At 34.5% G+C, this 22113-nt stretch overlaps 1 protein-coding gene across 2 annotated transcripts in view; it reads left to right on the top strand.

Annotated features, from left to right (window-relative positions):
* The window catches only part of LOC119081272, a 131428-nt gene that overhangs the window by 32827 nt on the left and 76488 nt on the right, over positions 1–22113 (top strand). For both annotated transcript variants that reach the window (XM_037190028.1, XM_037190037.1), the window contains exon 2: positions 6863–6921. The gene's annotated coding sequence lies outside the window, so the exon portion shown is untranslated. The remainder of the gene's footprint in view (positions 1–6862; positions 6922–22113) is intronic.

Below are 22113 nucleotides of genomic sequence, written 5' to 3' on the forward strand. Positions count from 1 at the left end.
AAGATGTCTTCTTTTTACATTAAATTGACAAACACACTCTTTTACTTGGCATAAAATTCTTATTTATGTAGTTAATGGTAACATGAGCAATAACTTTTTTTTCGTTATACCTGGGGTTCATAAATATGAATTGTGTGAAGTAGGATCTCTTGCACCTAACTGTATATTACTTCACCGAACGAACCTTCTATAATTGTTTAGTAATTCAGAATATATGAAAAGATTTTCTTTTTAAAACTTTTTCACAAAACTTTCTAGAGTTTCATCTTTATCTTGGAAAGTTTTGCTTTTGTCTTCTTTTGCAGCTGTACGCAACGCGTTTAAAAAATATAACAAAATGTAATGTAAAAATTAAAATTTATGGATGGGTCCATGGACTGAAAATATACAATTATCATTTCTTCTCACTTCTTTATTACTTTACACGTTTAATAATGTGAAACTGAGTAAATGTGGGCTTGTCTTGTCACCCGATATCAGTTATGCTAAGTAAGTTCGACAGACCGAATTTTTATTTTTCAAGACCCAAATACCTGTAAAGAAACGGAAAACTTCATCAATATGATGAAATTTAATTGAACGAATTTTCGACCCTCTGTTCACCTACGCGAGCAAACTCTGTCCCACCTACTTCCATTGGCGTCAATTTGTGCACTCATTCCTTCTATTGCAGCACCATTTCCTTCTATTGGTCACCCATAGGAAATAGCACCTGCCCCAGTGTTTGCTCGCGAAGTTTTTCCCTCGATGACTTCTTAACGAAGCAAATGCAAATCCCACTCTCATGCCATAATTAATGCTACATCAACAAACTCCAACTAGTACATAACAAGTGCCTTGTATCAGTATTAAATTTATCCCCTTATTTAGGACCTACACGATCGAGGTAAAAATTCAGAAAATCCTAACTAATCACGGAGACTGTCGGAGACAAGTGTGGAATAAATAAAGAGAGTTGGATTGTATTCGTTGAAAATGTGACTTCTTTAATTTCCCCCATTGTACTTTTAAAAAAACCATTTGAAGTTTTTGTTTCTTTTCAAAACTTTCCTCTGTCTGATGTTCAGTCATGTACCAAACAACTGTGCAACTTATCAACCAATATTCAAAGTATGAATCGCTACCACACTATAACCTATTCATCTAAGCTGAACATCCAACTAAAGCTTCTATTACCAAATTAATTGTTTCTACTTGTTGATCAATAAAAGTTTTCTAAATTTTTAAAAAAGATGCTAGGAGTGCTAGAAGTGCTATTGTATTGAATATTGCTATATACAAAATGTGCATTAAATATGTTGTTACACTGGGCGGTGGCGCCACTATTTTTTTTAACCAAGAAAAAGGGCTTTACAAAGTAGTCAAAAATGATAGCATCACCTAGCATATACATAAATTTGTGGTGTCCTGTTTGTACGATACGGTTATACCTTCCTGACTACAATATTTCCAATTATGCAAAGTTCCAGTCGAGCCCCATTCACTAGCTGGTCCACAAGCACATACTCCGTCTATAGTAAACATTCGAAGTCAAGTTGCCCATTGCATTCTATGATCTATTTTTGTCCGTATAATTTTCATAATTGAAATTCCCTGCCGTAGAAAAAAAATTATAGAGATGGCAACCATTAAATAGTTTTCTGTTGATTTTCATATCAAGGAACTCATTTCTGTTGCAAAAGCAAACATCAAATCCGGTACCTATAATATAGTATCATTTCGACATATAAAAAAATAAGGAGACGAAGAAATATTGAAAATAGTTTCCAATTTCATTTATGTTGTTAAGAAGAACAAATAAAAGAATTTCGTTTTTTTTTTCTTCTTCACGAACAAGAAAAATGGAAAAGAAACAAAAACTTTTGCAATGTGAAACGTATACTGCTGGAAAAAGTCTTTGATGCGTTTTTATGCTTTCGATGAACTTTTATTTGAGTTCATAATTACGAGTGAGCTTTTTCTATTTGTGAAGAATCGTTATATTTCTACAGTAAATAATGATCGGTATTTTAATTATAATCGAAACATTATTTTCTATGTGACTAAACATCTCCAATAAACATTTCTATCATGCTCTGTTCCACTCAAAGTTTGAATTTACACTTATGATGAATGGTTTATATCCTTACATTTTTTCCTACGTCATTTTCATGGACGTCGTCTGATCCAGAAGCCGGTTGCAACTCCGTCGGATGAATGGTTTATAAAAGGTTCGATATTTCGTATCACGATAAGGAGAAGTATAGACGTATCCGCTGGGATCGTCAATACAAGTTATCAGAATATTGCTTACACAAATTTGTTTGCATTAGTGAACCAGGTGGATAGGACCCGAATAAGATTTTCAACAACTTTTGACAACTTTTGAACCGACTGACAGAATTTTCAGACCCTCTGAATTACGACTCAGTTTGTCCAAAACTCATTTTTTGTCAATCGTTTCAAATGCTCGCTTTATCTCCAAAAATATCGCAGCTACATCGACTTTTATCGAACAGCTTCTTTCAATTCGATACGACCAGGTTAGTAGCGGTTTCACGGGAATGGGATGATCCGTAAGCTAATTGATATTTGCAATGTAATATTGATGCTCAATGCTCAAGGTAATCCGGCTCTACAGCTAGATCAAATCTTCCAATCCTAACTGCACCGTATTACTGGTGCGGCGAACGGTCCATTGAAACATTTTAAAACTTGCTTCGAAAACACACTTTGAGAAGTTCGCATGGAAAAACATGTAAAAATAGTTGGTGATCCATCAAATTAAAAAAAGAAAATTTTGCATTTATTGGTTAGGGTTATCGACAATATCAATTCTTCTTAACTATCAAATGTGCACCATCTTCGATTGGCAAGAGGACATTTTGCACATCAGGATCTCCGAGCGACATTTTATTTAGTTTGTCAACTCCAATTGTTAACCGATCTTTTTTCGTCTGCAAAACTTTATTTTCCCATAATGCCTGCAAATGTTTCATAATTTACACTTGGGACAATCAAATTAAAGATTTTTTCAACTTTTCATTAGATACACCACGTTCCCAACATTGAAGTACTAGATTTTTAATAGTCAATTGGAATGTATTTTAGATTGGAAATATCTATTATTCTAATGAAATGTAAGAAAGGTCTCGAATCGAACTGCTTCTAATATAGCATACAAATGGTCATTTCCCCAAAAACAGGCACTGCAATTATAATGATCAGGCGATTTCGAATAAAGAAAAAAATAAGCGTTCATGTCGCAATGGCGAAAACGATATTAAGTAAACTTTCCGTTGTATTTGCCACCATTTAATTAAAATGTTAAACACTAACCGAACACCTCTTTGTTAATAATTTTAATTAATTTCTGGAAAATGTACAAATAATATGTGAAATGGTTAAAATATCTGTCAACAAACAGAAAATATGCGAGCAGTTATGATTACAGACCTCCCACTTCTCCTTATTTTCCTTATTCTTCTTATTTCTGATTATTTCTCCTTAATCCTCCTTATTTTTAGTAAATTCGCATATTTTCCTACTTTTTCAAGCTTATGCACATTTATTGGCTGGAACTAGAACTTTAGTGAATACAACCGTTTTAAATGAAAAATTTTCGCTCGCTTCGCTTATATCCACTCACTTGTGCCAAACAGGTACCAATTATTGATTAAAAACAGTAGAACACTTTCAATGTCGTTGTAGGAGCTAGACCTAGAGAGAATCATTGTGATATGAATAGTTCTATCAAGGCGAAGAAAGAATTATTAAATGCAAATATTTCAACCGCTGGACTTCAATGTGTAACTCTATGATTCAAATATTTGATCTTGTATCTGAAAAAACATTTAGCATGCAACCCCATACAACAGTGTTCTAGTTATACAGAGTAGCATGATTGATTCTTCTGAGTGGGAAGTGACCTTCAGCTTATAAGTGTTAGATCCTCGGTTAGATCTAACACTATATGTAAAACTCTATTACCCAAGAGAATCGTATATCAATCTCATGTTTTACAAAGATTCGCAGATTAAATCAGATTCTGGTTTTTTTCACGTTTCGCTTTATCAATGGGCTGTGGGTACATACATGACGCTCGGACGAAGACAACTACGAATAAAGTGAACACAAGTCATTCGATTTTTTCACAATTGAGCCTTCTTAATTCACATCCTTCTTTTTCAAAAATTCCTCATTATTCCTTACATTCCTACATAAGAAAACTATTGTCAAAACCACTCTAATGATGGTTTCGGAAACGGGCATAAAAATTTTACGACTCAAACTGAATATGAGTAAACTTTCTAAAAATGTCGTCTAATGAAACCAATTTACTTATGAGACTTATTGTCGCCAAGCTAGAACGTTTGAAAAAAGAATTAGATTGTTGTTTTAGACCTTCTTCTTTACGACTACACAAATAAATTCCCCTTTAGCATATTAATGCATAAATGTATCGTTTGTCATTCGAAAAGTCTTTATTTGTAAAAGTTTTGTTTCAAAATTTTGTAAATAATTTTCGCTGTCATTTCTTTGATAACAGTCACGAATCTTCCTATTTTATGACTATGAAAACCTCCTGAATTCTCCTAAATTTTAAAAAATTTCCTCCTTATTCCTGAATTAAGGAGCTCATTTTTGGCGTGGGAGGTCTGTGATTATTATTGTTGCATAGAAAACACATAGGTACACACGTTTGGTAATTTCACAAAGAAATGTAAAAAGGGTTGGCTAGCAACTGAAAACTGGACACAGTTCGATTTACTGTGCACTCAACTTTGTATTTTAACCTTTTAGAAACGGCAAGCGTATCACTACAAAATCATTAAATCTGTTACTACTTCATGGCAACAATCTGTTTGGGCAGTAAATGTAAATCATTTTGAATCTTTTGGCAGTAAATGTAATTTGACGACAGGAAAATTTTAAATTGTAAATTTGAATTTTCACCGAAAATACTGCCGTGAAAATACATGTCTCACTTAATTTGTGCAAAGTAACTCCTAGTGTTAACTTCCATATTGACGCAACTATAAAACAGAACACCAGCCAGACCTCATCGTTCATTATTGTTGTCGTTACGATAGCACATTTCTATAAGGTTGATTCATTACGATTAAGTGGATTGAAAGAAGAAAAAAATAATAATTTTGCTGTGGGTGAAAAATCTTTTATGACTAGCGATTTATTTGTGGTAAGCACTTTCCATTTTCCAACTCAAAGATCAAAGTATCGTCTATGTAAATATTTTTCTATAAATTCTTTACGACAAAATTGTCATTATTAAATAATGCGTTTTGCACTAACCGTACTTATTTCGTGCATCCTAAAATTTCATGGGTATCCTGATTGTATCTTTTGGATGCAAAATTAAGTACGGTTAGTGCAAAACAGCGTCCATTTACACTCAATATTTTTGCTTTTACGTGTTACTTGCATTCAAATGTCAGTGGTGAGAGAGTCTATTAAATGAATTAAAGGACCAGGACCTGACCTCTTCCTGTCACTTTACCTTTTCTGATAAAAAACAATGATTTCACGAACTTGCTGGAAATTATTGATCGACGAATTGCGACATAGCATAATTGTTGCAAGCATTTTTAGTTACATGAATAACAAAGAAACATGGACATAATGCTATATCTACGGTCATATAATTTGCTATCTAAAACACAGTAAATTTTTGGCATCTTCACGATGCATTTTCGTTCCGGTATTTTTTGTTATAAATTCGTGATCCCGGGCTATGTTTTGAAGCTCATAAATGATGTTTGTTTTTGCATTTTCTGAATTCCTCCCCTTGGCTGTTTTCTCGAAAAATCATAAAATTTCGCTTGCAATTTGTTTATGAAAAGCAGACGTCTGTTTCGGTCAGACTTCTCCCCAGCCATTTTTGCTCTATGGTTCATAGCCATTCACAATGTAATTGTTTTCTTCTTTTTATCTTTTAAGTCACTTTCCCTTATGTGTGCTCGTGATGCATATTTGATGTGTGCTGTACATGGTAGATATATTTCCCTTTTCATAATTATTAGCATGTAAGTTTTGGATAATAATTTTAGATCTTCATGTTGTGTCTCATGAGTATTTGTGCAAGATTCTGTTCACTTTCAGTTCTGTTCCAAATAAATTAAATTCCTCCGCCCATCTCCTTGTCTGTGTTCAGAGACCTTCACTTCTAAATGCATACGTCATTTATGAACAACCCTTTCGTAGTTATGTCCAGGTTAGTAAAATCAAGTGCTTTTTCGTTGTAAAATGTTCCGTTTGAAACTGCTGTTCTCCAATCATGTCGGTCTTTAGTGGCTACAAAACCGAGTGATTTACAATTTTTGTTGAGGGTTTTAAGTATGGAGAGAACATTTAATTTGAAATGTGTTGTACTTGTTACAAAGAAAACGCTAGCTCCGCTATGGAATTATACTATAAACCTACTTATTCACCGTATTTCGTTTCGTTCAATTAAAAATGTTACGTATATTTGCCACAAGTACTTTTTTGCATAAAATTTAATCAGTCTACCACACGCAAACAGAAGAATATTTTTTATATTAAATAGAAATTTATGTTCATTAAAATTAATTGCAAAAAGTATATATAAAGCATGGAACAGTAAGCGAAGAATATCCTTTACAACAACCAAACACACAAAAAACGATGCCTATAACATAAGGTATTCGCTATAACATTAAAAAAAAAAAATCTGCACAATCAGTTTCTTACAAATCACTATAAGTGGTTAGTAAATTCGTACAGTTGTAACTAGACGATTAAGCAAAAACATTTGAATACTTTTGGGAACGTACATCCTTAGTTCACAGACAAATAAATATTTTTACCAACAAGTTTTAATGATGGCGTTTTTTATCCTTTTCAGATTCACCTGATTCACATGCCGTGATTCTTGGCCGACCAACTTCACCGGTATATATTAGGGTACGTGCTATTGCTTCTAAAAATTTACGACTAATAAGAACAGAAAAATAATGAGAAGTGAGAAGTTACGCTCTACAACCTACTAATTAAAATGAGAAATACAACCGAGTGTTTAGAATGTTAGTCAATGAAAAACTTTCACTTACCAGATGTCTCTATTGGATTAGATTTAGATTGGCTTATATCACAACATGAAAATTACAATTTTTTAACTACATTTATGAATGATCAAAAATTAATTTTTTAGGACCCTAGGACCCTTCGTCGAATATAAAAAACATTATTCGTACCATGGACTAAAAGTCATTTTTAGCGTATTCGATTCCAGACCTCGCCTTCGGCTCTGGCTGGAAACTTCTCACACGCTTTTAGTCCTAGGTACGAAATGAACTATTTTTGTGATTTTTGCTCAAATGCTGGAGTCATGCTTTTTAATTCGTTTTCATTGGTGGTAGAACATTTCTACACAGTCAATATCGTCAGAAACAATATTATCGTTCTAAATGATAAGACCGTCCTGTACTAGCGTACTATCATCCTACGCGATTTTATCGTTCAATAAAACGATAATGTCGTTCTGGTTTATAATATTTTCATCCGAGTTATTTTCCGTTTTAGAATTTTTTGGAAAATTGAACTTTTAATCCCTTTCCCTTTCCTTTATTATTTTTTTTTTTTTGAAATTTCCTTCCATTCGAATCCATTCATATTTTTCTTTTTAGAACTTACACTCGCGGAATTTTGAAAACCGACACATTTTCTGTTTCGTGAATTTTGCATGTTTTTTTATATGTAGAAATCAGAAACTCAAGTAAAACACAGAAACAGAAAATGTGTCGGTTTTCAAAATTCCGTGTGCGTATCGGAAAATTCGCATTCATCATGAGGTTGTGTCACTCCTTCGCTAAATTTTTGTTCCCGAAAAATCAATGATCTATTATCAACGTTTTAATTACTTAAGACTTCGCAAACTCATTCAGCAGTTACATTTTCAAACACACTTCTACTTTTCTAACTGTCGGCACAATAACTGTAATGGACGATAATAAAAAATGTATTTTTTTTTTTTTAAACATGACTAACAAATTGTCAATTTTCTTATGCAGCCTAAAGCCTGGTGCTAAACTTTTATTTTGTGAGTAGGTTTCTTTCGCCCCTCAGAGAATCAATTAACCCTCCCCTCATTCAATCATTCACTTGAAAAATGATCACTATATTTGCTGCAAATTCTAATTGGAATCGTGAGTTTTAAATACAAAAACTAATGCAAAATTGGACAACTGAATTTTATTGTGTTACACTTAAATGTATTTCAATTAACCATGAAATGCTACGCAGAGGAGAGGTTTCAAAATTGAATCTCCACATATCTACACAATTTTGACTAATGGTTAGTTAAAGTAACTAGCATTATGATTGTAAACGGTAAAACGTTTCGTCACGAATCGTAAACGGTAACACGTTTCGTTCGCCCTTCGTTGAATAAAAGAAATTTTTTCAACAATTTTGGTCAAGTCAAAGCAATACAACACTTTGTCAAAGTAACTAGAACTGGCACAATAATTATCAGAAATCGTAAACCGTATTGAAATGAAATTGAATTTGAAAAGAAAAATTTGGTTCATTGGTGGTTCTTCCGTGGTTCTTCCGTTGAAGGAACGGTTCAAAATTGGATTTGAAAAGATGATGTCCCCAGTAGCTCAATGATAGAGCATCAGCCCAGCAAGTTGAAGATTGTGGGTTCAGTCCCCACCTGTGAACCAAATTTTTCTTTTCAGATTCCAATTTTGTATGGAAAATTATAAAATCCGTAATAAATTGTGTGATACGTGTAGATTCAATTATGAAAACTCCCTCTGTGATTCCTAAAGTTCTTAGAGCATCATCATGCAGTATTTGGCTGCCAAATCTTTCATGCTTCACAATGAAGTCTTCATCAGTTTTAACATAATTTTTGGAATATCCGGGTGCACCGATGCTCAGCCCAATTTTATAACAGATATCTAACGGGTTCGAAATTGTTTATCACAGCGAATGAATTGCCTCCATTCCTCCGTGTAACCTATACCCTGAACTATTGACCATATAAACTTTATATGATATCTTCGGTACAGTTTTATTAACGACAATTTCCATATTCCTACGTTAATACAGTCGTTCCATGTAAATGTTAGGTGAATATGTTAGAAAGCTTCCTCAACACCAGTAACAGACATTGCCGTGTTCCAAGTAACCCTTTTCGATTTATGACTTTCAACTGCCATACCATTAATTATTTGCAACGCAATAAACAGATTGTAATACACTTCGTTAACCGGCCGTTACGTACCGTTATTGTTGTATATTAAAGTGAAACCATGTGTTTACTGCCAATTGCTTCCAAGAAAATTGTACATAACGAAAATGCCCGGTAAACTTTCCTACCCGGGCGCTCATCATCGTATAGCCGAAACTATAAAAAGATTAACTTTTGTTCGTAAAATAAATATACCGAATAATTGTCGGAAAATTTCTGGAAAACTTTTGTCTGTTATATAATATTTTGATGTTATCCCATTATGCTCGCGTAATATAGTTTAAAAGTTGCTCTCAACAATTTTCAATAAATTCAGAAAGTTAAGTTATTCTACTTTACATCACATCATAAGTACATTACGAATTACGACCTATGAATGGCTCTATAACGTATATGTAATGTATAATATGTGCCCGTTTTGATGTAATATGATCCTTACAAATGTCTGAAACGTCTTTGCAATTTTCCAACAAAGAGTTTTACATTTTATTTAGACTGTTAGAGCTTCTTAAGTTATCAAATATTTCTTATACAAATAATATTTCTACCGTAATTATGTTTCATTTGCGTTTCTAATAAAACAAATGAAGCATTACTTTGCATTACAATTGAAGATGAAACGTTCGCTCGAATTGACTATTAACGAATCATAACAAAGTAGTTCCAACTGAAATGTTGTTTGAAGATTGAAGAAATCTCCGTAGTAGTTAAAGGCCAGTTATAATATGATAAATTCAGCCAAATTAAGTAGATTTTTTTTTTATTCCAAATTAAGTAAGAGCATTAAAAGTTTTAAAATATATTTTTAGCCCCGTACGAAGTACTGGGGGCTTATAAGATTAATATGCCGTTTGTAACACGTCGAATTGGAAGCAGACAGTAAGGTCAAAGCATTTGGTTATGTTCATTGATGACGAATCCGCAATAAAAAAAAATGTCCGTCCGTCCGTCCGTGACCCCTCTAGCTTGAGTAAATCACAACCTTTTTTCAAAATTCTTTTTTTCCCCGATTGGTATCGACAAAAGTAAGGTCAAGTTCGAAAATGGGCATGGTAGGGTCGGCCCCTCCAGAGCTAGGGCCCTATAGGTGTTTTTCAGTCTTTCGGCGATATCTACCGAAATACGCACGTGCTTGTGATATATCAAATGAAAGGTATTGACGAGTAGAACAAAGTTGCTGAACATTGTTTTTGGGTAAGATGCAACGTGGGCTTGTTGGGAGGGCTCAAAGGTCGTTACTTGGCCCTAAGTGTTTTTTGCACATAAATCGAGTAAATCTCATCCGATTTTGCTAGTTTTAGTTTTTTATGGAAGGTAATTGAATACCGAAAAGAACGTGACGAAAAAAGTTTCAAATTCACATAAATCGAGTATATCTCATCCGATTTTGCTAGTTTTTGTTTCATTTGAGAGATAATTGAATGCCGAATATAATGATGGCGAAAAAAGTTTCAAATTTGGGCCCTTGGACTAAGGCCGCTACTCGGCCCTAAGTGTTTTTTGCACATAAATCGAGTAAATCTCATCCGATTTTGCTAGTTTTTGTTTCATTTGAGAGATAATTGAATGCCGAATAGAATGATGGCGAAAAAAGTTTCAAATTTGGGCCCTTGGACTAAGGCCGCTACTCGGCCCTAAGTGTTTTTTGCACATAAATCGAGTAAATCTCATCCGATTTTGCTAGATTTTGTTTTTTATGGAAGATAATTGAATACTGAAAAGAACGTGGCGAAAAAAGTTTCAAATTTGGGGCCTTGGACTAAGGCCGCTACTCGGCCCTAAGTGTTTTATGCACATAAATCGAGTAAATCTCATCCGATTTTGCTAGTTTCTGTTTCATTTGAGAGATAATTGAATGCCGAATAGAATGATGGCAAAAAAAGTTTCAAATTTGTGCCCTTGCACTAAGGCCGCTACTCGGCCCTAAGTGCTTTTTGCACATAAATCGAGTAAATCTCAACCGATTTTGCTAGTTTTTGTTCAATTTGAGAGGTAATTGAATACCCAATGGAAAGTTGGCAAAAAATTTTGGGTTTCTAAAATAATGTCGTAAATTGTTGGTTTTATTTGAAGGGTACTTCGTACGGGCTTTCGTAATTGCGCTATGCGCAATTTTAAAAATGAACAGTTTCAGTAAATTTGACAATGCCCAACTTGACTTGCATTTTGGTAACAGACGCATTAGAGGGTTGTAGACGTATTAGGGTTCCGGGCTTATTAGGGCTACGGACGTATTATGGTTGCGGACGAAATAGGATTACGGGTTGTACGGGGCTAAGTCGCAGCAAACGCTCCGACTGTTCTGATGCCTTGTTTTTTAAATCATAAAGCGGTTCATATCGAATAGAAAAAAGGTAGATAGCGATGGATGAGCAGAAAATCATCCAAACTGCTCTTCAGATCAGATATGGCAAATATAAATTAATTGACTGTCAAGAAATATCCCATACTTAGTAATCTCGATAAGGTAGATGCAATTCGATACTAGGTGCGAATAGTTACACTATTATTGTAAGCGCTATTCATATATCCTGAGCATCTACTGAATAAATTATTCTTCCTGCTTGCCTGATCCTTTTTTATGCGTCGAATAAAACCAATTTCATCAAAATCGATTAAAAATTACTCGAGTTATCGTCTCCTCAACAAACAAAAAAGACTCACTTAACGTTTTTTACAACATTTCATACATTTTCTGTCAATAGTGAATTTCTCATCGAAGTTACATTTTTCGGTAGTTTCTGCTAAAAGACCCTGACTTTCAGTCAAGAGAACAAATATGAGTTGGTTTGTGTGAATGCATCAGCTGCGGCATGTCTAATTTTCACTTGCTACCTCTGTATTGTAAAAGAAAGGAAAAATAAAATTCCACTTTTTAGAGAATCATATGCCGCCCCCGTCTCTATAACATAAATAACTATTCGTACTTGGGTGTAAATAAAATTTTACAATGAGATTGCGACTGTTTGCACCCAAGCCAAGTGCGAATATTAGCAGTCGAGATAAAAATTCCTCAAAAGTAATCTTTAAAATAATAAATGTATTCCCGGCTACGATACTCGAGTCTAATCGTGTCTAATGACACAATATATTTCCAGACTAATCGAGTACTGTAATTTACTCGGGCAAATCAAAATATTAAATCAATTTGAGGACGCAATTTCGTTTTTCTGAGCAAGAGATTTCTCTAAAAGCGTTAGTGTTGTAAGTGTATTAAATTTTCCAGTCGAAATCGTTCAGAAACGTGAAGTTAATGTATAGCCCTCTCGTTTATAACGAAATTAGTATCTTGCTTCCTTCAACATATCAGACCGTAATTTTTTATTTTCACTTTATTTGGCAACGCACTTCTTAATTTAATAACATTTAAAATGTATCTACGTGCAAGACGTAAGAATAATTGAAGAAAACATAAATATTCCTTAATCCCATAGCGCGTTTATATGCTCTAACAAATCTTATAGGTATTTTTAGCGTTCCTTTAATATGTTATATTTATGCTCCTTGTACAATACATCCATCGCGAGAGACGACGTACACTATACCTATCCAACCCTTATTTGCTACAAACTCGAAATTTATTGCAGAGTATTTTCATTGCGTTTGCAGAATATATGTTAACGCTCTTCCTACGGAATATATATTCCAGTTTTAAAGTCTGTGTGTAGTGGAAGAGTTTTTTTTCCTTCTTTTTGATATAATATCAAATGTCTTGCGAACTTTCGTGACTTTAAAATATTCTCGCAGCACAGCAGCAGTCGCTTTTTATTGTTGTTTATACGAAATTGGAGGTGGGATTTTTTTTTTTAATTTTATTTTCTCCAGAATGACAGTAGCATTTGTATAAGTTTCAACTTTATTATTACTATTACAGCATTCTAACAATGAATTCTATCCAAAAAACATTTTTACGCAACAAAATTTCAAACAAATTTCGTGTGAGTTGGACCAGTTTCTTGAATAAAATCTTAGATGGATACATTATTACACAACAAGTTTTGTTTGTAAGTTTAGATGTCAGTCCCAGATACGATAACATTTCAAGGGGTATTATCTCCAGCATTGTTTTGAGAATTGTTGATTCAGTTCGCTGAACATATTATATACAGTTTTTCTCCAGAAAACTCCTGCAATATCCGACAAAATGGTGTATACAATAAAGTCTTCATTATCTTCCTATCGTACAAACTAGCGTCAGGCGACTTATACGACGACTTTAAATTATCTACAAACACTTGTAAATACTTGTATACTTGGGAATCGTCGAAGATTTAATTGAAGATTATAGTCGAGAAATAAACATTTGCTGTTTTGCTGTGTCATATTTTATTTTATTTTTTATTTTTATTTACTTAAAAGCCAACGGCTGTTGCTAACTGGCTTTGTCAATACAATGGCATCATTACACGGCTAATATAACATTTAAACATTGACTAGCGCGTCAATATAAACATTGACAACGAATCCGAAAGTGAGATGAGTACCCAGTCGACCCGTCGGAGTCCCATTCACCCTTCGTTGTGTGAGCCATTTCGAGCAGCGAAAAACAATCGTCACAGGCTGAACCAATGAACCAACCATGACAGCGATACGATGTACGATACAAAAATGGTTCCAATGTGTCGTTTTGATCGGACATGAAAGAAGAGAGAAACAAGTTATCGATTATACAACTAGAAACAGCACATCAAAATTAACGAACACGCAGATCAGCCAGCTGACACCAAAAAACCGTGCTTTTTCATCTCTTCATCGGTCAATCTCGTCGATCTCACTAACGTACGGAACACTCCTCGAGTGGTCGCGACTGCACAGTGATGCGAAAACAAATTGAAAATCCTCGACAAATTGTTCACCGGTTCAAACAGACCATAGTTGGAACGATGTCTGGCTAACACCAAATAGCTGGTACCTCTGAGATCTCTAGCCGGCACGTTAACCCTAAACTTCCCTTGCAACGCGGGACAGTCAACGCGACCGGTCAAAACGTCGTAAACAAACATGGCCGCCAGATTGAACCGCCTGCGGGACAAACTTTCCAAGCGAACGGACTCGCACCTGCTCACATAAGACGGGAGACGATAGTCGGGGCCTCTCCTCACAGAACGCCTAAGAGCGTAAATTAAAAAATCTTTCTGAATGGACTCAATGGCATCTACGTGGTTCTGGTAATAAGGCGACCACACTACTGAAGCGTACTCAAGATGGGACCTCACGTATGCAAAGTACAGGCTTTTGAGCGCCTCAACGTTACTAAAGTCGCGACACACTCTCTTCACGAAACCGAGCATCGAATATGCTTTCGCCACAACAACCTCCATATGTCTATTGAACGAAACGTTCTCGGTGAACACGACTCCGAGATCACGCACCTCAGTCACTCTCTTCAGAACCGTTCCATCGACGACATAGCCAAACGAACCGGATTCCGAATCCGGAAAAAGGATATCGTCGCACATTTCCCCACATTCAAGCAAAGAAAATTGTCCGCACACCACTGACTGACTGCGGCAAGATCGTGCTGTAACTTTAATGCATCTCCAAACGACTTCACCTCGCGGTACACCTTCAAATCATCAGCATACAGCGCACACTTGGAGTGCCTCATCACTTTCACAACATCATTGAAAAAGATTAGAAACAGCAGCGGGCCGAGATGGCTGCCTTGGGGAACGCCAGACGTGACTGGAAATGACTGAGACCTGCACCCCATTACCCTGACATGCTGGGTACGGCCTTCAAGATACGTTTGCAACCAGCCTAACATCATCGAATGCACGCCGAGCTCTCCTAGCTTACGCAACAATGAACCGTGATGTACCCTGTCGAAAGCTTTACGCATGTCAGTATACACCACATCGACTTGGCGACCACGTTCTACCGACTGTATCACTTCACTCACAAAATCAACTAAGTTCGTAGAGGTAGAACGTCCTTTCATAAACCCGTGCTGCTTAACCGATATAACACTTCTAAACTTGTCCGACAGCAGGTCGCACACTAGAGACTCGAGGAGCTTACCAAACGTCGGCAATATCGCTACACCACGGTAGCACTCCACATCCGATCTAGATCCACTCTTGAATATGGGAACGACATACGAATCTTTCCAACGACTCGGAAAACTACTTGTGAGAGACAGATTGAAAATCCAGAGCAAAGGAGAACACAAAGAAGCAGAACAATTTTTAAGGAGCAACGGCGAAACGTTGTCTGGACCATCTCCTTTCGACGTGTCAATTCCTTCCAGCGCAGCGAGAAGCTGCTCTTCGCTCACGGACAGTGATCCAATGTCGACACATTTTCCCAAACCGAACGTTTGGTTGACAGGCGTTTGTTCATTAACGAAAACGTCACGGAAAAACTCTGCGAATAAATCACATTTGCCTTCAGCAGTCGTTGTTCGCCTGTTGCCTCGACGCATGAAACTGGGATAACCAGTCGTCTTCTTCATTGAGTTGACGTATTTCCAAAAACTCGTCGGATTCGTGACCAAATTTTCTTGTGTCTTGTCCAAGTAAGTCCGATACGCTCTGGACTGAGAAACGTCGAATTTGTTACGCAGAGCACAAAACTTCACGTAACTCGCCGTGTCACTTTTATCCTTAAACTTCTTGTGAGCTCTATTTCGTCTATTCTTCAGATTCAACAGGTTTTTACTGTACCAAGGTGGGTGGGCATTAGAAAGTTTCTTCCTGATGGGAACATAACGCTCAAATCCAGCCGACAGCAACTCGTAGAAGCGATCCACCATCGAATCAACGTCCGTTAAAGCATGAAACTCTGCATTCCAGTTTATTGACTCCAGGTACGCATTTAGACCAACGAAATCTGCTCTCCTAAAGTTATGCTCACATTCTTCAGACTCATTGATAGCGACATCATCAAAATCCACCGAGAATTCAATGTCTAAAGGCGGGTGATAGACATCCACATTAACGAACGGAAAATCCGACAATTGGACCGACGTGTCGTCAGGATCGCTGGCAAAGACGAGGTCCAACGATCGTCCCTGGAAATTCCTAATTCCGTTGATATTGTGAGGTAGTATAAAAATTGAAGTATGCTACATTTTTGACACTCCATCCATATTGTCCACGTTGTTAAAATTCTCAGAACCAGTCGTTCTTCTAAAAAAAATTCATGAAAAATGAAGGGCGAAGCAATTTTAATGTTGCATGAATGTCGTTTAGCCCCTGACACTCCCCTCGTCCGTCCAATTCTATCCTTCTGCAATGTGTTCTATCATTTTGACACTCGAATCTTTTAAAATACAATTACGATTATGGCTACGGGTTACAATATAATCTAATTCTTCGGGTACTTCTCACGGATACGGATTCAATGGAAAGTTTGTGAGAAATACAATCTAGTACCAAGCAATGCAATTTAAAGTTTAAAATTATATTTCTTGAAAGTCTGTAAACTTCGACACCTCAAAACGTTCACATCTTACACAAAAACATTTTGTGAGATTCCAATGGATTATTTATCATCCCAGAGCACATAATACATCATAAAACAAGTTTGAAAAGACAAACTAAACTATGTTCTTTTGGTAGAAGAGAAGTATTTTCTTGTGTGGAAAAACGCTTTAGACTTCGTACGGCACCATCATATTTAGTTATTTTCCTAACGCATGCTAAAAGGCTTTTTTTTAGCGGATGAGAGATTTCCAGCATGAGCCGGAGGCGAATTCGCGATATTTTAAAATAAATTGTCGAACACAATAAAGAATAGTAAAAATGTACAAATTAACTTAAAATTGGAATAACCAATTCAATTGTCAAAGTGGCACTGTGCCACATATAACCTGTTTCTAAAATATTAAGAAATATAACTTCGTGATGTTAAGTTGAGAAAATTATCTTGCGTTAAAAGTATAAATCTGTTACTTCTTTTGTTTGAAATATTGCAAACTGCCCAGTTGTTTACTTAAAGTGGTTTGGCTTTTGAGTTTTAATGAGCTGTTAATAATAATTTCTATTATTTCATTAGTTTCAATATACATTTTCCTATAAAAGACAACGCGAGCCAGATTTCGTCACTTATTTTGTCGTTGTTACAGATAACAGATAACTGATTTTCAGATTTTAAAGATCGGGGTCAGCTAATAAGTGGTTTCTATTGAGGTATTATATTTTTACACAGCAAGCATTGTCATTCTGCTTGCCGTATTTTGCAGCAACTACTATCTCTTATGAGTAAAGCTGAAAATTTTACGGAACAATTAGTCATTTTGGATCACATAAATACTGATTATTTTTTATCGAATGTTGGCACATATTCTCTCAACAATAAAATTGAAAAGGCTTCTTTGAACAAGAATAGTCGAGAAAAAAAAAACAACGTCGAACTGCAATTTAATATTCTTCTCCATAAATGTGCCACTCTCTAGCGAATTTTGATTATTATTTTCAAATTTTCAATCTATTGTCGATGCCATGAAAAATAAAAAATAAATTTCCATCATCAAATTTTCCTCGTAAATGTTGATACAATAATGCAAACTTTTCGTATATTAACAATGTCGTAACAGAGACGACATATATACGCACTGACGTGCATTTATAATATATCTATACATACTATACACACACCTAACGACTATAGTTTACTCGGAACATGATAAAATCCCTATATTTTCACCATACATTCAATTTCCAATTTTCTTTCTCTTTTACAAAAAAAAAACATCTAAAACATTTTACTCTCTTCCCGAATTGCATTCACTTTTCCTTTTGAATTTGCTAGACGTCTCCTCTTCTCATTTTTCATTTCGATCTCTCTTTCGTTTTATCCACCGAAAATATATAATTGAAAATTGTGTGTGAGCTCTGGTGCAATGTTATATATTTGTTGCTCTCCCCTTAATACCTTCAAAATGATAAAATGCCATGGATCTGCTTCATAACAATCCGAAAACGTTGTTCAGTATCGTTAGCGATGTTGAAATGAAATGGTTTTTATTTGCAAAGGGCGCTTGGGAAATGTGTCTGTGACGTTAAAAATAAAATAAAAAGTTCAAATAGCGGTGTGATTTTCGAAAAGGCAGAATTAAAATTAAAAATTAAAATTAAATAGAGAGGAAATTGTTGGATGAAATTTTAATTGAGATTTTTCCACTTTTTTCTAATGTTCTATTTTGGACATTTCAATTAAATAAATTTAAAAAAAAAACTAAAGAAAAGTGTAAATTCAATTAACATAAAAAAGGGAATTATTAAAATTATCGCCACAGAAAGACATGAAAATAAATTAATCAACAGTTTTCAACAGTTTTCAACAGCCGCACTGTTTTCCATTTCATGTTGGTTTCAATTGAAAATATACAGACAGTGTCTGCACTTTCTAGTGTAAAGGCTGAGTGAATTGTGCTTCCTAGTGTATATACTGAGTCAAGTTGTACAGTTAATATAGTGTTGAATTTGCAACCGACGTATAAACAACAAATATATAAACTCAAATAACTGATAGCAAAACCAAATGAATAAATTCTTAAATTACCAAGACTGATTTAGTGATTGTTTTAACTCAAGTTAAATAAATTTAAAAATAAAAATTGTAAACGCAGCATTTAAATTTTATCGTAAATAATATTGAGAAAACTCAAGAAGAAAGTTCATTAAATATAATTCATCTCTAGGTATTATTATAAAGTATCCATCCATATCTATCACTTCATATTTTCTAGTCAAACTTATCGATAAAACATTTCTGAGTGCCACTATAATATCACAAAAATTCTATTGTATCGTACGTATTGAGTTAATACTCATCGAGTATAAAGCGACTGGTGTATATATATTTAGCGATTCTTTAAAACTTACTTCCATTCGAAATGAGGTCAAACAATTTTAAATTGGATTTAAGCTTATCAGATAAACAGTAAAAGTTGGATTTTTTGATGGCAAATTACACCTTTTATTGGTTGGAAAATGAAAACGTATAACATTTTGCTGGTTGTTGTTTTGTTTTTATTTTTTTCTTCTTCTTCTTCCTATTTTGCACTTTGTTCATATTCATTTCGATTCATGTATGTAAGCCAAAGAAATGTGTTTGTTTATTAGCCTTTAATATACAAATATATGTATACCGACTGCTTTCCCATTCAGCACATCCAATTTCCGTTTATAAAGGGGTATTTACCTATATAGAATGTTAGCTCCAATATGTTTTTGTTTTCCATATTGTACATAACATAAAGTTACTATTTTCACCGACATTGTAATCGAAAATTTGCACCGTACGGCAAAATAACACATTTTTGTGTATATATATATGGAGGTGGTATAAGTTCCAATTTAAAATTTCTGTTTAGATTGGAATCAATGGGCCACAACGCTGTAACACAATTTCGATATATTTTACCACAGAATTAGTTGTGGAGTACATAATTTGTAATAATATAAAATAATAGGAACTGGTCAGTCGTACACATGGAGGGTTTAACATATATACATTTCCATCACAAAATGGAACTAGCTGTCATTGCAATTGGAAGAAAACAAAAAAGAAAAATTAATTTTGCTCGCTGTTTTCGCGGGGAGTGTTATTGTTGGTCGTGTAAGATATCAAAAAATCTATCAAACTTTTGCAGAATGGAAGATGAAAAAGCGAATTTCCACCAAATTTTTTACGAGAATTCTGCTTCACTGCTAAAATGTTTGGTACTTTGAAATTTATCGATGGTGTCATAAAATAAAGATTGTTTTCGTTTGGTTCGATATCAAAATATCCGCCTTAGCATTGCCTACCATTTGAATCGACGAACAGTCACATTAAAGTTATATTTTTTCAGCTAATTCCCAGATTTTCGACTTCTATAATTCTATTTTCAATCGTGCCTCGGAGTTAGATTTTAAATAATTTCATTTTCATAAGCCGATGGGAAATTGCACCGAAACGATAACAGAGAGAAAGAAGCATTTACTTACAGTGTGTTCATATTTAAAAAGAACAATTTTAGATTTATCAGAGTTTTAAAAGTCATCGATGTTCTCAGTGAATTAAGTGTTTCCCAGTCTATGATATTTTGGCGTGAAATTTGAATTCGCTAAGGGATTTTCAAAATTTGTACCAAAATATTATAACCTGGAAACACTTTATTGACTGGGAACATCGATGACTTTTAAAACTCTAAAAAATCTCAGATATGTTCCGAACTAAAAAAAACCCACTGTATATCTATTCGAATTCTCATCGTGAATCTCGTGCGGTTACAGAATGTTTTTCGTACATTTATGGAGAGTGAATTTTTCGCTGAAGTTTTAATCGGAAAATGCTTTAATTTGCCATACTTTGACTTTTTCGTTAAATTCAAGTGATTTGAACGTTTCAGCTTTTTGGAATGAAATACTAACAAAACTGCTCACTTAAAAAAATGTCGGGCAGCTGGAGTGATCCACCGATTAACTGAGAAATGTTTTAAGCATACGATCGTCGTCCCTTGCCACGATTTTACTACTTATTGGCTTTCTACTTTTCTAAATGAATGTTTTTGGAAAATCAATTTTCCAAAAGAAGCCCTGGTATACAGATAAGTTTGTCAGACTCGCCAACTCTTTTTCCTGCTCTAAACTAATTAAACGTCTTTTGAAATTGTGTCGAATTGTGTAAAACAACTCTGATATTCCATAAAACATAACTGCCGTGATTTATACTATTGCTGCGAGCTATGCTATTTTCAATAATGTTACAGTCCGATTAAATTTACCGTAGAAATTTCAGCCATTCACTCTATTAAGTGGAGATTGTCTACGTCCTTTCTCCAAAAATCATTGTTGAAGCATTCATCTGCATTCGTTCTCTATCACTGATGCTTCATAAAAGAACATAAAAGAAGTATCACTTTTTGCTTATTATTCGGCAGGCCAATTTTTGATCAGTAAAAGTAAAAAATTTCTAAATAGCTTGATTTTACGCAGAGCTTTTGAATAGTTAACAAAAAGTTGAAGCAGTATCCCAGTATCCCCAAGCAGTATGACTTTAAGAATAACACTGGTGGGACAACTGTATTATCTCACCGCCCCAAAGCGTTTCTTGCCAAAAATAAATTTATTTTATCGAATCGAATTAAAATAGAATTTTAATTGTCTATAGTTGAACAATGTCGATCCAATTAAGTTTTCAATAAAATCTAATTATTGTTCATCAGGCTGCTTTCACCCCCACCGACACATCGCATTTAAACTCAAAATCTCATTATGTTTTCTGTTAGCAATGAATTTCAAATCATTATTTATTTGTCTCCAATTCATATTTTTTTGCTGAATTTTTTGTTTTGTTTCCATAATCAAAACGATCTTTTCTTGTGACACCATACACATACCGAGTCTAATGAACACCAGAACAACAACGAAAAAAATATCTTACGTTCCCATTATAACAGTAAATCCATTCCAATCAAAGCAAGAAAAAGAAAAAACAGAGAAGAAAAGAGCCATGATTGACAACGTTTTTTGTGTGTGTGTGTGTGTGTGTGTGTGTCAAAGGAACACGATTATAAAAACCCGAATCTAATATGATTTTTCACATTTCGAAATTATTATGAATCGTGCGATATATGACAACCATATTCTATTTCGCCGTTAATAATACAAAATATTTTCTTGGTAGAATTTCCTTGTCACAATCATTTTGCGATGACAGAATTTCCACCAAATGTCATATCAACCGCTTTCGCTTTTCAGCCTTATTTTCATTTTCAATACACATTAACAAATAAAATCGTACGAATATATCCGTCAGAAATTAGGACTATACGAACTCTGTATTTTCGCATATAAGAGACGACTTTTAAGGGAGTTCAAATTTTCAATTAAAAAAAGGAATGTCTCATTAAGTAGACTTCTTTGGACATTTCTATTTTAACGAATAGAAAGGTTTGTATCCCA

The sequence above is a fragment of the Bradysia coprophila genome, chromosome X (genome assembly GCF_014529535.1).
Source record: "Bradysia coprophila strain Holo2 chromosome X, BU_Bcop_v1, whole genome shotgun sequence".
In the NCBI taxonomy this organism is placed as follows: domain Eukaryota; kingdom Metazoa; phylum Arthropoda; class Insecta; order Diptera; family Sciaridae; genus Bradysia; species Bradysia coprophila.